This window comes from Pholcus phalangioides, unplaced genomic scaffold (assembly GCF_987345545.1).
Source record: "Pholcus phalangioides strain wild (caught in Gottingen) unplaced genomic scaffold, Ppha-v1.0 ptg000003l_1, whole genome shotgun sequence".
Taxonomy (NCBI): domain Eukaryota; kingdom Metazoa; phylum Arthropoda; class Arachnida; order Araneae; family Pholcidae; genus Pholcus; species Pholcus phalangioides.
This window is the reverse complement of record NW_028301596.1, coordinates 13,002,612-13,017,101: the sequence shown is the minus strand read 5'-3', so window position 1 is coordinate 13,017,101 and position 14,490 is coordinate 13,002,612. Positions and strand designations below refer to the sequence as shown.

At 36.4% G+C, this 14,490-nt stretch overlaps 1 protein-coding gene across 3 annotated transcripts in view; it reads right to left on the bottom strand.

The window, feature by feature from the left end:
* LOC149088113 (uncharacterized) overlaps positions 1 to 14,490 on the bottom strand; it is a 156,602-nt gene that overhangs the window by 79,157 nt on the left and 62,955 nt on the right. The window lies entirely within an intron of this gene.

The following is a 14,490-nucleotide window of genomic DNA, read 5'->3' as shown; positions in this document are numbered from 1 at the left end:
AAAAGGACACGTTTTACAAATATGTGAAATGAATAAATTTATTATGATGACTACAATTAATTATGATGATTAGAGTGATAATTATCATCATATAATTTATAATCTCAATCCTTGATTTCAGTAAAAATAGAAATTCAAGAAAGAGTCGTTGAAAATCGAAAAAAAAAAAACGAAACGTTTTACACAAAAGTCGGAACGGGGCCAAAACTACGGAAATGCCCCGTAAAACATGAGTCATATGTTCACATTACATGTTTCACTTTGTGGCCCACGAGCGACAGAAATACCACATATCTGGCCCTCGGACTGAAAAGGTTGTACAAGGTGCAGCCCTGCTGTGGAAGGTCGTTGAGGCCTTGAAATACGGGCCTTGAATTTTCAATACATGATTCTTTTTGCGGCTCCTGTAGGTTCTGAATAATTTTTGTGGAACGCATACGGAGTTGTCTGAATATGTAATATGTAGTATTGAAAGCATTCATGTGGGATATAGGGTGTGACGACTGCGCCATGAAAAAAAATATATCTGTTCGTGGGTGGGGCTGTTTCGTGCTTCTCAGAATATCATTATTTATTTTACTTTATTTAGTTATTTTTGTGGGGTGGGGGAGGGCTCGAGTGGCCATCGTATGCTGTTTGATTGTGAATTAGTAAAATTATTGTAATGAGTTCGGGCTCCTACATTCCCTGTGCTGCCAGCACTGTGATAGGATCTGTGGTATTATGGCCCTAGCAGCTTTCCGCCGCGGCCCGCTCGTTGACCATTTTTAGGAAATGAGTAAATAAGCATTGTGGAAGACGATCAAATAAAAAGAATAATTCGATGCGGCTCGCGTCCCATAACCAACGCCGTCTTAACAAGTTTGGTAGTGGGAGGGCAAGCTTTTTTTTGGGGAGGACCCTTATTTTCAATATCTGTGGAGGGGGAAAGTTGGCATCCAAAAAGGTATAAATAATTACGAATTTTTCAGAAATTCTTGAAAACCGTTGATGGAAAAAATAATTTAAAATAATTGACACAGATAATAATGATTTCGAGAAACACATTGAAAGATACAATTTCAGAATTACTGAAAGAAATAGTATCAGAATCACCCAAAGTAGTTTCAGAATTAATAAGAGGAAATAATTAATCAAGAATTGATGAAAGAAGGAATGTCAGAAAAAAGAAAATTTTTACAATTATTTCGGGCCCTTGTTTTTACTCGGGGCCACGGTGGCCAATCCATTAAGACGCCATTTTAAAGTCCTTGTGGATCTAGATTCCATCTTGCAATTCCGAATGTATGATGGTGTGGTGGCCCGCGGGCGTCATGGGAAATTTGAATTCGGCCCGCGATATCTGAAAGGTTGAAGACCCTGGCTACAAGGGGTCCTCCACCCCCTTGCGAAAATCCCCTTGCTCTTCAGGATTTTCCCACACGCTCCGCTATACACGGTGCTATAATTTGCACCGTGAAAATAAAATACAGTGATTTATAAGGTGGATATCCTAGCCTTTGCTTCATGTCTTTATCAGCATTTCCTATTAATGATTAATTGATCACCATTGTATGAGTCATCAAAGCATGACTCAATTAGGGTATGTGTATCATTTATTTAAAAAGTTATTTCTTTAAATTTATTAAAATTTAGTGGATGTGTGACATTACTCTTTGTGAATGCCTGGCAATGTTCTTTGCAAATTGAAATGTTAAAAATCACAACCAAATAAAAACTACATTTCCCCTAATTGTTTTGAGCAGTGTACAAACAGCGGTGGCAAGAAGCACTTGAAATCATCCGAAAATGCATTAATATATAATAAATCTGTTATTTTCGTTAGTTTATGATTGCTTTCTGGACCACATCTGTTCCGAGCAACATGAGGCCTGTGAGTTGGACACCCATGATCTATCATCGAACTATTTATCACTTTTATCGGCTTCGTCGAATCCAAACTTACCGTTTCAAGCCAAATAAAATACACGAGCTCTTTCTAATACTATTCAGTGGCAAAACACGCTTGAAACTCAACCGAAAACGCATTAAGGGGTCTCATACCTCTTAACATGATGAAAAACTATGCGCTAATAGAAATATTATTAAAAATACTATTTAACCATCGATTTATTCCAAATGTTCTACAAATGTTCTTGATTGTATGTGCTATCCTATGTTGGTAAAAGGTTTTACATGTCTTAGATACTTTTGTGAATTTTGAAAAAAAAAACCATTAGAAACAGCTTGCGCGCATGATGAAATACCATGACATCAAAGAAATTGAATAAAAATTGAATAAAAATAAAGGAAACTGTTCAATTCATGAAATGAAACAAAAGGTTGAATAAAGTTAAAATAAAATTAAAATTAAAATATTTTTTTTGAATTTAAAATTTTAATTTTAAAATTTAAAAGTCATTAGACCCCCCCCCTTAATATAATAAATAAATTATTTCCATTAGCTTATTATTGCTTCTCGGGCCTCATTTATAGTTGTTACGGGTCACATACGGCCCGTAGGTTGATCATGGGACCTAGAATTCTGTTCAAACTTTTGCCGACTCTAAATTATACAACCCCCACACTTTTGAATTAGAAATTTTCGTACATTTCTAAATTGTATATTCACTCAAATATTTTTCGGAACACCATCCAATTTCCAACAAACATTCTTATGAAACGAAAATCCTTTTTTTTTCCCCAAGAATTTTCTTCAAAACGAGGAGCGGAAACATTCTTTTACGCATGAATATGTTGTTATAGAGAGCGTGTGCACATATATATATAGAAAAACAAAAGTAGAGCATGAAAAGAGGAATTTTTATCTAAAAATAAGGAAAAAAAGTATTTTGCGAGAAATTCTTCTTTATTTTCAAAATATAAAAAAGTTTGAATTGTGTAAATATGTGAAAAAATATTTCATACAGACCAAAAAAAAAAAGAAAACAAAATTAGCGTCGCGTAATTAATGCTTAATATGACATTCTTCTCCATAATGGAATTTTTCTTTTTGTTTGCTTTGAGATACCATTGCAAATGTTTTAGATGTACATAATATCTTATCTTGATACGTTAATATAACCATAAACAAATATAGAAAATTTCACAGAAAAAACTACTTTAATGTATGCCTGTGTTTGATTTCCCCTAATTTCAAATAATAAGCTAATTAACGTCTTAAGAGATGTTGATTTTTTAGGAAAGGAAAAACTCATTTCTATCTCTACCGGGAATCGAATCCGGGCCCGTTGTATACCGGTCGAGTGCTCTCACCACTAACTAAGCTACACAGGAGAGAGATTTCCTTTTCTTAGAGCGTATATATATACCAAACGGGACCCTGCGATGAACAGATGATCAGCTAATAGCTCATAGAAGACAGGACACCAGATGGCTATATACGGGGTGATTCGGAAAAGTTGGGAAAAAACTTTAAGAGGTGATAGTATAAACAATTGTCATCAAAGAATGCATGGTTTAACATGAAACGCAAACGCGCTGGCGCGTTTCGAAACGGTCGCTCCGCAAACGTTAAAACGGCATTTCCTGTTGAAATTTATCGGGAGAAAAAGAACACCGTGCATGCAAATGTAACCCGGGAAAGAAGAAGAAATCGTATGCACAGTGAATTAAACGCGCGGACGCCAGCCCTGTGAAGTTATTCCAGCGTGTAACCGTTCTAACAGTTGTAACGTACGGGATAATTGCGTACTTTAGTAATACTGAGTCCGCGCCTTTTATTCACTGTGACGAAAATTTGCACACGGTTTCTTCTTCTTCTCCTCCCAGGTTACATTTACATGCATGGTGTTCTTTTTCGATAAATTTCAACAGGAATGCCGTTTAAACGTTTGCGGAGCTGCCGTTTCGAAAAGAGTTTGCGTTTCATGTTAGACCATACATTCTTTGATGACAATTGTTTGTATTGGTGTGTACTATCACCTCACATAAAGTTTTCCCCATCTTTTCTGAATCACCCTGTATACAGGGTGCATGCAAACAGGAGGTATGGCGTTTTACTGGTGAACCGTTGGTCCTAGAGATATACCCCCAGTTAGAAAAAGTTTTCAAAGAACGTGTAGTAGTCAGATATGTCATTAATGTTTCAAGGGAGTTGTAGAGTTCTCAAAATATAAAAATTAATTTTTTATAGAATCCCCGTGTACCCTAAAACTCAATAAGAAAGTTGTTGCCTTGTCTCTCCCTAATGCCAACAAAAAAAAATTTCTACATTTTCTAAATGCAACATTCACTGAGATATTCGAATTTGAAAAACGGAGGAAATTTGTGGGGGGAAAAAAAACAGCGTTAAATGCGGTGTAAAAACAGTTTCTCCGATCTAGTGGTCGCTGTTGGGAGGGGTGATTTTACAAACCACTGAAAAAATGCTGATCGAATCGCTGATCATCCATATGTCTCGCATTTTGTCCCATATTTTCCGTGACAGTCCCGTTTTTTTTCTCCATCCCGACTTTATTTAAAAATGACCCGGTTTTACTCGTTTTTTAGCTTGAATTTGTTGTTTAATTCGTTGCTGTATTTATTATCGAATAGAAGTTCCGAACATTTCTTGAACTATCACATTTCGCTTTGGGGAAGGGGTGATCACCTAGATCACTCTCACCCTTTCCCCCCCCCCCATAGATCCACCCCTGACATCGAGTCTCATTATACAGTTTTTCAGTGGGCTGATCGTGTTTCCTCGTGAAAAAATACGAAATTTATGATCGCAAATACGGGAGCATATAATAAAATGCCATTCGTCACCAAAAATTATGCCAAAGAGAAGCAAAACTGCCTAGTAAGATTGAAATCACCGAAAAATTGGCATATGGTGGGGGACTGAAGCGATACCGCAGAACGCAGTGTATCAAACGAATTCTACGAAGAAAAAACGCTTCAATGACAAATGCGGTTGATGAACAAAGACATAAACTTATGTCTGGTCCATGGGCTCGAGCTCTTCCTCCAATATTTGTCACAATCTCAATAATTATTGAAATATTGGGTTTCCACGGACTCCCCCGCCTCTAATATTTTTGAGCCTTCCCAATATTTCCAATACCTTTACTCCTATATAGATGGATATTCATAATCATAATTATCATAATAATTTGTAAGTTGAGGAAATAACTTTAATGCTTGCTTTCAGTGAAAAACATACATTTAAGGGAAAATTATATTTTTACAAAAAAAAAGTTTGCCAAAAAACGTCGTGAGAAATTCGTGTCACATATTAATTCGCTTAATATATCCATCATTCATAAAAAAGCAGGAGTTGGTCACAATAATGTGACACGACTCTGTATAATATTTCAATAATAATCTTAGAGAATTGCTATTACATTATTTTTTTCGACCATTATGGCGGCATAAATGGCTCCAATTGGTTCGTTTTTCCGTATCGAAACTAAAACGACAAGTTCTGGGATCCCGACGTCGTGCTTTTCTCGCAGTATCCTCACGTCGTCGTAATATCACGGTAGCCGATGCGCGTAATGATAATGCCATTACGTTAGAGAAATAGTTCTCTCTATCGTTTTCAATCAGATAAGGCGAGTCAATATGGGAATAATTTTGACGTCAGTAAAATATATTATTACTCAACAATCATGAGCAATCATAGTCCTACAATTTTTCGATCATGATCCCAACGGTACGCGGAGATAGTAATCCAAGATTTTAGATAGCCATCGAGTTTCCTTGATTAAAACGTACTGAAAATAATGAAAATTCAACGGTGTGATGATAAGGTTACTTATTATTTTTTTGTTATCACTGCTAACGTATTAATTGATCTCGGGTTTTCCCTGAAAATGTCAATTATTTTATATATATTTCCTCATTTTTAGCTGATCTAAGATTTTAAGCCATGAATGAAGGCCAAAACACACCACACTAACGTGACGTGATTATCACATCACGTCAGTGTGATTATCACATCACGTGTGGTGTGTTTTGGCCTTTAATCATAGCTCACGGCACAGACGTTTTGAATTCCGATTCGTATAAATTGTGACACGACATGAAACGTCATGTGAGTGTTGTGTATTTCGGCCTTGATCCAGGTTTTCCTAGGAGTAGGATTTCAGCGCCGTGTGTGCAGCGGGAGGGAAGGGAATCATTTCTTCATTCAAATCGAGCACAACTATGGTCTATCGGCATGGGCAGTTTGCTACCGATTGAGTTGGGCCAGAAGTATGTGTACCCAACAGTCTGAGTGCGTATCTAGTGTCGCGTTTTGAATTTTCAGTGCGGCCGTCTATGAATGAAGTGCAATGATTGGATATTTGTACCGTTGTAGGACTGTTGTTCTCTGTGGTGTGACTTTGACTTTAACAAGGAGATCGGCTCGTATTCGCGCCTCGAAGTTAGACACCACAGAAAACCAACTGCAGCCGACCCCCCACTGTGGCACCGACAGGGTTTGAACCCGGGACACCTCACGATGTGAATCCGTCACAGTTCCTACTTGACCACCACAGCGGCTGGGGAGGGGAGGGGGGGGGGAAATTGGTTACAACCCTGAAATTCAGTTTTTTTTAACCAATCAGTGTTTTCACGCTGCACGCGACTCAGATAACCTACTTCTACGAGAACCCGGCTTTATCTCGAAAACTCGCGACATGTATAACTTCTCTATCCTTCTACAATCATTTTTAGGACGAGACATCGTACATGCGTGGAGATGTAACTCGGAGCATTACTGCACGTGAATACATTAACACCTACTCGAAGGGGATTTGAACAAATGATCTTGATCTTATCGAATCCTGTACAGTGAAACCTCACTACAACGACAGATTCTCTCTTCAACGACATTTTTTACAAACTTTTTTTTTCAAATTACCTTCACTCCAACGATAAACTCCTTTTAGTAGAGATATTTTTAGAGAGATTTCGAAATCACTACAATGACATTATTTTTAATACGGGGTGTTTCAAAAAGAATCATCCGATTTAAAAAAAAATCATAACTCAGTTTTGATCCAATAATGTATAGGTGGAAAGAGGGAAATCTCGAGTTTCATGCAGTTGCTGACAGGTAGCGCTAACGTTCTTCCTTTGTCCGCCACTTCAGTGTTTGTCAAGATTGGCTTTTCCCCACAGTTAGAAACCGATTCGGATGACTTAATTTTCCAGCAGGAAGAGCACCACCACACTGGAGCTTGGATGTTCGAGAGTTTTTGAACAATCGCATTCCTAAACGATGGATCGGCCGTACGGGACATAATGATTCAGTTGAAAATCACTGGCCTCCAAGATCACCGGAACTCAGTGTGAGATTTCTTCTTGTGGGGGATTTGTAAAAGAGTACGTTCCTCTTCCAACTACATTAGCAGAACTGAAGATACGCATAACAGCAGCCGTGGAAGCAAACATGCTCGCGAAAGTTTGGGACGAATTTGACTGACGTATAGACATATGCCGTGCATCTGAAAGGGGACATATTGAGCACCTTTAATTTGGTTTGTAAAAAAAAACTTTATGATTAGCCATGTAATATAAAATTAATTTTAAGTGTCTATGTTCAATATTTTTCGTAATACCCGCATTTTAAATCGGGTGATTCTTTTTGAAACTTTTTTAAACACCCTGTATTTTGCTCAAAGTTTCATCCAATATATTTTTAAATTCCTCACCAGTTTTTGTTCTTTCAAAGGTTTGGTATAAGGGACCGTTCAAGTATTACGTCATCATGGGGGGGGGGGGGGGGTTCTGACTTTTGATGACAAGGGGAGGGGGTTGGATAATGCTTACGTCATCAACCACCGTTTATGAAAATATGAGTTAGATTCAGAGGGGCAGAGCTGCTGACGAAATTTTGCTGGGGGTGGGGGGTCAAAAATGGCTAAAAATTTGCTTACGTAATACTTGAACGGCCCCTAACAGGATTATTTTCCACTATCTACCCTCTGAAAGTTTAATGCCGTTGCCGTGAAACTACTTTTTTGTGTCGTGCACGAAAGTATCACGCAATAAGTACTTTACAGGATGAAACAATTAAACGGATTTTTGAAACAACAGATATTTTCTGGATATAATGTCGAAGTGAGCTCGGAAAGAAAAATCATCTTGTCTTCTTGCGAACCGGGCGAAGCATGCTACACACCACTGGAGACGCGACCCTGCTTCCCTCATTTTACACGCATTGTGGCATGAGGCGCTGAAGTAGAGGCATTAATAGCTTTCTCTTAACTTGAGCAAATGGCTCTCTGGTGGGACGATAGAGAGAGAGACAGATGGCTATTTTTTCCTCAGCCCCAATATAATTAAACGAATTCTGTTGATTAACTAAATTGTTCAATGCTAATAAATACTGAAAATTTCATTTTTATAGTGGTACTAACAACATATCAATTCAGAAAAACTACACTACTAAATGAATTGGTACATATTGGGATGTGGGTATCCGTGTTTCGGACCTAACATAAAGTTTGTTTTTATGTAATGCTTGTTATGTGTAGTGTGCTGCCATCTACTATCAATTTTTTCTAGCTACGAGTGAAGTGTAATGATTGAAGATTTTACCGCTGTAAATTCAGAAGAACTGCGCTACCTCTTGATGTAACGATAAGCCCTTTCCAATGATATTTTTTGTGGTTGTCGTTATATCGAGGTTAATATATATATATATATATTGTCAATAAAAATATATTAATGTATGTTTCTTCACACCAGACTCTGAAATGAAAAAATTATGGTCATACCAATTATCTTCGGCGCAAATGTAGATGCATGTTCTATAAGTTTAATTATCTTTTTTTGTATTGAATTTACTGTGCTGTTTCACATTCTCATTAACTTTACGAACTCACAATTCAAAGAATTCACAACATTAATAATATAATAAAATAATAATGTATAATTAATTATTTTATTACATTATTTACGATGTGAATTCTTCTCTCAAACAAAAGAACGCAGCAGATATATCCTAATGTTTTATTACTTTTGGCAAACTGATAAAATCCCGTTTTCTTTCACTAATGGTGTCGAAAAACTTCTATCGACAATTTTTCAGGCACTTCAATTGTCTTATGTATTTCACGTGAATTTTTATCATTAAATATTTACTATAATACATGACGTATAATTCTCCTACTGTATATACAGTCGAATCCCATTTTAATGAATACCGTTATAGCGAAAATTTCGATTTAACGAACACTTTTCTAATCCCTCGGATAAGTTTACATGGGAACAATGCAAAAACATGTAATTCCTTTATAACGGAATTTAAATAACGAATTGATTTCTCCGGTCTTTTGGAGTTCGTTATGATTATTTATTTATTAGTACGTTAACAAAATCTGAAAATATATACAATCATCATAACAATGAAGAACTAACTCTATATAAAAAGAATCGCGTTAGTTTGAAATACTCTTTATGCTGTACCGCAAATGGTTTCTACATAATGTGTGAGCAGATACTTTTCCGAAAAATACTTAAAAACATATTTTACGAATATATAGAGTGTTATTAATATTTCAACCACTTTCTCTTTACATCGAGCGGAATATGAGAATCTCACCAATCGAAGAAGACAGAGCTCATGACGCAAGCAGTGACGTCATCTACACATTATAAAAGAACTACCGCCCTATAAATATTTCCATATACGGAAAAATCTTTCTCTTTTCATCAAAAACATTCAGTCATTCTCAAAAAGTTTCGGGGTACAAAAATACTTATATATATGGATGATTTTAACTGCTTTTAGCTGCATCTTCTTGATTATGTCTGAAGAAAAATCACTAAACCCTCTGTTAAATGCCGCATTTTTTTTTCAAAACTTTCTTCCGATTTATAGTAACCATACGTTCAATGTTTCCCCGGACATTCTCGTATTTTTACTTAATTTTGACATCCCGACTTTTTTGTAAAAATGTCTCGTTTTTTCACGTATTTTCAACGAAGCTAATTTGAATTTTTTGGTTTTTTTTAATCGAAATCAAGGATTAAAATTATCCTCGCAACTCATAAATAATATTATGATAATTACGATCATGGATATATTCATCTCACATTTATGATGTTAAACGTTTTATTCCGTCGAATTCATTTTAATCCACTGCAATTTGAAGAAGGGCTTTATTTCGCGCCATTGGCGATAGCATTGCTTACTTTTGGCATAATTTTTGGCGATCACTGAGAATATCCCGTATTTTCCCGTATTTGGAATCCCAATATCTCGTATTTTGCTCGAGGAAATAAGGTTGTAATATTTCGATTTCATGCCAATGATAGTGCCCGCCCTTAAGTCCAGGAACAATCAACCGAGGAAGAGAATACTCTATTTTTGTCTATTATTTCTAAATTATTTCCACTGTACGCATATATTACCCAAAAGAGAAGAAAAAAAGGTACGTTTCAAACACCGTCTCTTCCCTACTGTTACTACCAAAATGCAACCAATAAGCGTATTCGAGAGAATGCAACAAATTTTGTAGGAAATATTTTATTAAATTTCATAGTGTGCAATTCCAATTTGTGTGTATATTACTTGTAAGACACGTCCCACGCACATCCCCCACCAATACACACCGTATATTACTGTTGAGGATATTTGGGTGCAAATATTGCTTCCTATATATATTATCTTAAACAATTATTTCAACACGTTATTTACAGCAGAATTTCGTGAAAAGCTTGCACGTATTACAAATTATACTATTATTTTACTATTATTTATTACTATTTATTACTATTATTTCTCATGTATATCTACATTTTGCTGCACTTTCCATTTCCATAAAATATGAATATTACGAAAACGAAATTGTACACATTATAAAATATACACAAAGCATGAAATATACACAAAGCAATATGAAGATGGGGGGGAGGGGGGGGTTGAAATTTTGTCAGACTCAGTTAATTGAACCCAGCTAGCATTCACCAGAGGAACGCGTCATAATGCATTATAACAATATACACAAGCGCGCGCGAAAAGTCACAGCACAGATTACTGTCCCCCGCTGATGTCATCCATATTTTTGGCTTCCTTTCTTGTCTGCAGTCACGTATAATACAGTCAAATCCGGTTATAACGAATTCCGAGACCGGAGAAATCACTTCGTTATAACGAAATTTTGTTATAAAGGAATTCCATGTTTTGGCATTAGTCCCATGTAAACATATCTGGGGGAAGTTTACATTAAACATATCTAATCTATAGAAAAGTGTTCATTAAAACAAGAATTTTTCGCTATAACGGGATTCGACTGTATCTCGCTTGTTCGGCGTCATAGTGCTCATCTATGAAATCCTCAAGCGAGTCACCCACCCACTGGCAGTTGAACTGACAGGTTGAGGAAGATATAAAACATATTCGAGAAAGAGCCTGCTATAAAGAGATTTGTGGGCTCGTCATTGGTGAAATAAAAGAGAGTTTTAGAAGGCAAGATATCTCGTAATTACCGCTGACAGAGAGAATTATTGAGCCCAAATTCATTTTATACCAGAACAATATATGTGTTGACAGCATCTCTTCAACGGTGGGAAGTGGCTTGCCTTTCAATGGTTCCTGCTCTTTCAGTAACGAAAAGGAATCGCACAGGTTCAAGCCTGATACATAGGGTGAATGTATTAACAAACACAATTGACACACGTTTACACATAGTGGGATTGAGAAGCCTTAATACTTGGATAAGAAAACAATCTTTTTTTATATATTATATATTATTAATTATTTTCGAGGCCTATGCATTTACAGCGGCTAAAAGCATAGGCCCCCATGCTGTATTATAGTTATATTTGGCATCCATATTTTGTATGGGCAGCTTTTTTCATCCACCTCGTTGAGAAATTTGTCTGTTGTGGACTTAGTGTTTGTATTTGTATTCAATGCGAAACCAGTTGAACCTATGAGTCTTATTGAAGATTGTCCTTGATGATGAATGAACTCCTGCGTTATATTATAATGAATTACACGATTCGGCTTGTCTCTATCTTTGGACAGACTTTAGGACAGAGTTTCTCACGGATTTTTAGAAAAGTAATGTTGTGAAATAAACTAAAATGTACACCATACATTTCAGAACGGTTTCCTTTCTGTTAATGTAATAGAACCTATGTGTCTACTTTTTTCCAAAGAAAACGTCTCTTGGATCTTCGTGCTGATTTGTCAATGAATGTGACCCATCGGCTCGCTATGAGAAAAATGCAGGAGTGGAAAATATATGATCCTCAACGCAACTTAAGTTTCCATAGTATTTCCCTCAAGTTTAACAAGATGATACATCTTGAATGTTACGAAGAACATTTTGGGGAGATTGGTTTGTCAACTTTCACACTTGTTTTACCGGAACGAAACTCCGCAAATCAGCCAAAAACGAACTTCGTGATAGTGATAGACAAGAATATCAGAATACTGACCATAAACGCTCAAGACATTACAATACTAGACCTTGAGGAGGAAGACCTCAAGTCTTTAAGCTACTGTTTGGCTCCTGCCTCTTTTCAGGTAACAGAAGTAAGTTGCTTTGCATCAGTCCAGGGTTGTGAACGGTTCTGCCTACCTATTTACTGTTTGGCGCGATTGTTTCTAGGCACCGTTGCTATGGGATGCAATTTTCTTTTCTTTCAAACCGAGCTCAACTCCGGTCCTTTCGCCATGGACAATTTACTACCGAATGAGTTGTGCCGGGAGTGTGAGTGCACCTAACAGTCTGAGTGCGTATCTAGTGTTGTGTCTGATTTTTAGCATTACCTCTGTAAATACATATTTATGTCAACATAAATATTTCAAATTTTGAGTGAAGTGTAATGATTGAATAATATACCGTTGTAGACCTGTTTCTCTCTGTGGCGAGACTTTTACAGGGATATCAGCTCACATTCTCGCCTCCAAGTGGAGAACCACAGAAAACCTACTTAATCTTACCAGTGGCGCTGGTGGGGTTCTCGAGATGCGAATAACTATGACCACTCGACCACCACAGCGGCGAATGAAATGTTCTCCTTAATGAACAATGAAGAAAGCAGTTGTGTTTCCAATTTATAACAACGTTTTTTATAAACAAGCGTTTTGACATAGGGATGGTGGCCCATCTCTAACAAGGTTACCATAACATACAGGGGTTAAGGACTCCACTGGTTGGTCAAGTGTGAAGACTTTTTTTTTTTCTCGTTAAGATCTAGTCACAGGACACAATTTCGACAAACCCGATTAAAAACTGGGAAATAATCATCCGTAGGCTACATTGTGACGTAGAAAAATACAAACCTAACAACAGGCAGAAGCTTCTCTTGAATGCAGATATGGTGCCATCTTTCATGCTCAATACTCAAAAAAGATTGATGACCAAACCTTTTTCAACATTGAATTCCCAATTTTTTTTCTTCCACATGAAAAAAATAAACCCCGAAACTTTCAGAATAAACTACATATCATAAGAAACTTTTAGCACGTACCAAGTATGTCAGTGGCTCATATGCAGACATGTCAGTCAAAAAAAAAAAAAAGCAACTAGATTCCGTGAGAACATTTTGCCTGTTCACCTTGAAACATTTCTCAAGTTACATACATGTCTTATAATCATGTCGATGTTGGGGGAAAAAAATGTATATAACAGTAGCATTTTTTTTGTACGCGATGAATTTTTAGGATGATTGATGACCTCCGAGTTTTCCAAGGGACAATTGATTGCAAGGCAATGTAGAAATAGGTTGAGAGAGAGAGAATGAAATCTCTCTATAGTATATTCACATATATATATGGAAATATATTATATTTCCCGTTATCTTTGATTATTTTATATTTGCTATATTAATACGAATAATAATGCAAATACAGTAAAACATGTCTTTAACGGAACCTGTATTAAGCAAAAACCTGTCTTTAACGGTAAAAAAAACTTGGCCCCGTGATTTTAAAGCCACTCTCTCTCTCTCAAAGCCAAAATGCACATTTAAAAACCTAGATTAAACGGAACCTGTGTAACGCGGAAACGAAATTCTGCCCTCTTAATGGAAAATCTCACAAAAACACTACGCGGACTGTGTTCCGCTACCAATATACCAAAGGATCATACAAAATGCCAAAGTGCTCTATCGAAATTGTTTATGCAATCCTTGCTTGCCAATGTGAGTTCTACTTTAACCACCCTTGGAATTAGAAAAATCCGTTTTCGTACTGGATGCTATGGTTTTAAAAAGCCACATGTGTGTGTGTGTGTAGTGGTACATCAGACCTTCTACGAGGGAAATCAGTGTAAGGGTTGGATTTTTAAACGATAAATGCAAGACTCATAAAATTGTGAAAAATTTGATGCTGTGAAAGCCTATAAATATTTAGCAATTATAGTGTAAATAATGTACATTACTTTATATATATTTGAATTATTTTTGATTAATTTCAATTACATACTTAGATCATTACCTAATTTTACGTATTATGCCAGTTGAACCTGTATTAAGCGGAAACCTACGTTCAACGGATAAAAATCTCGGTCCCTTACGATTCCGTTAAAGACAGGTATTTCACTGTATTACACCTCT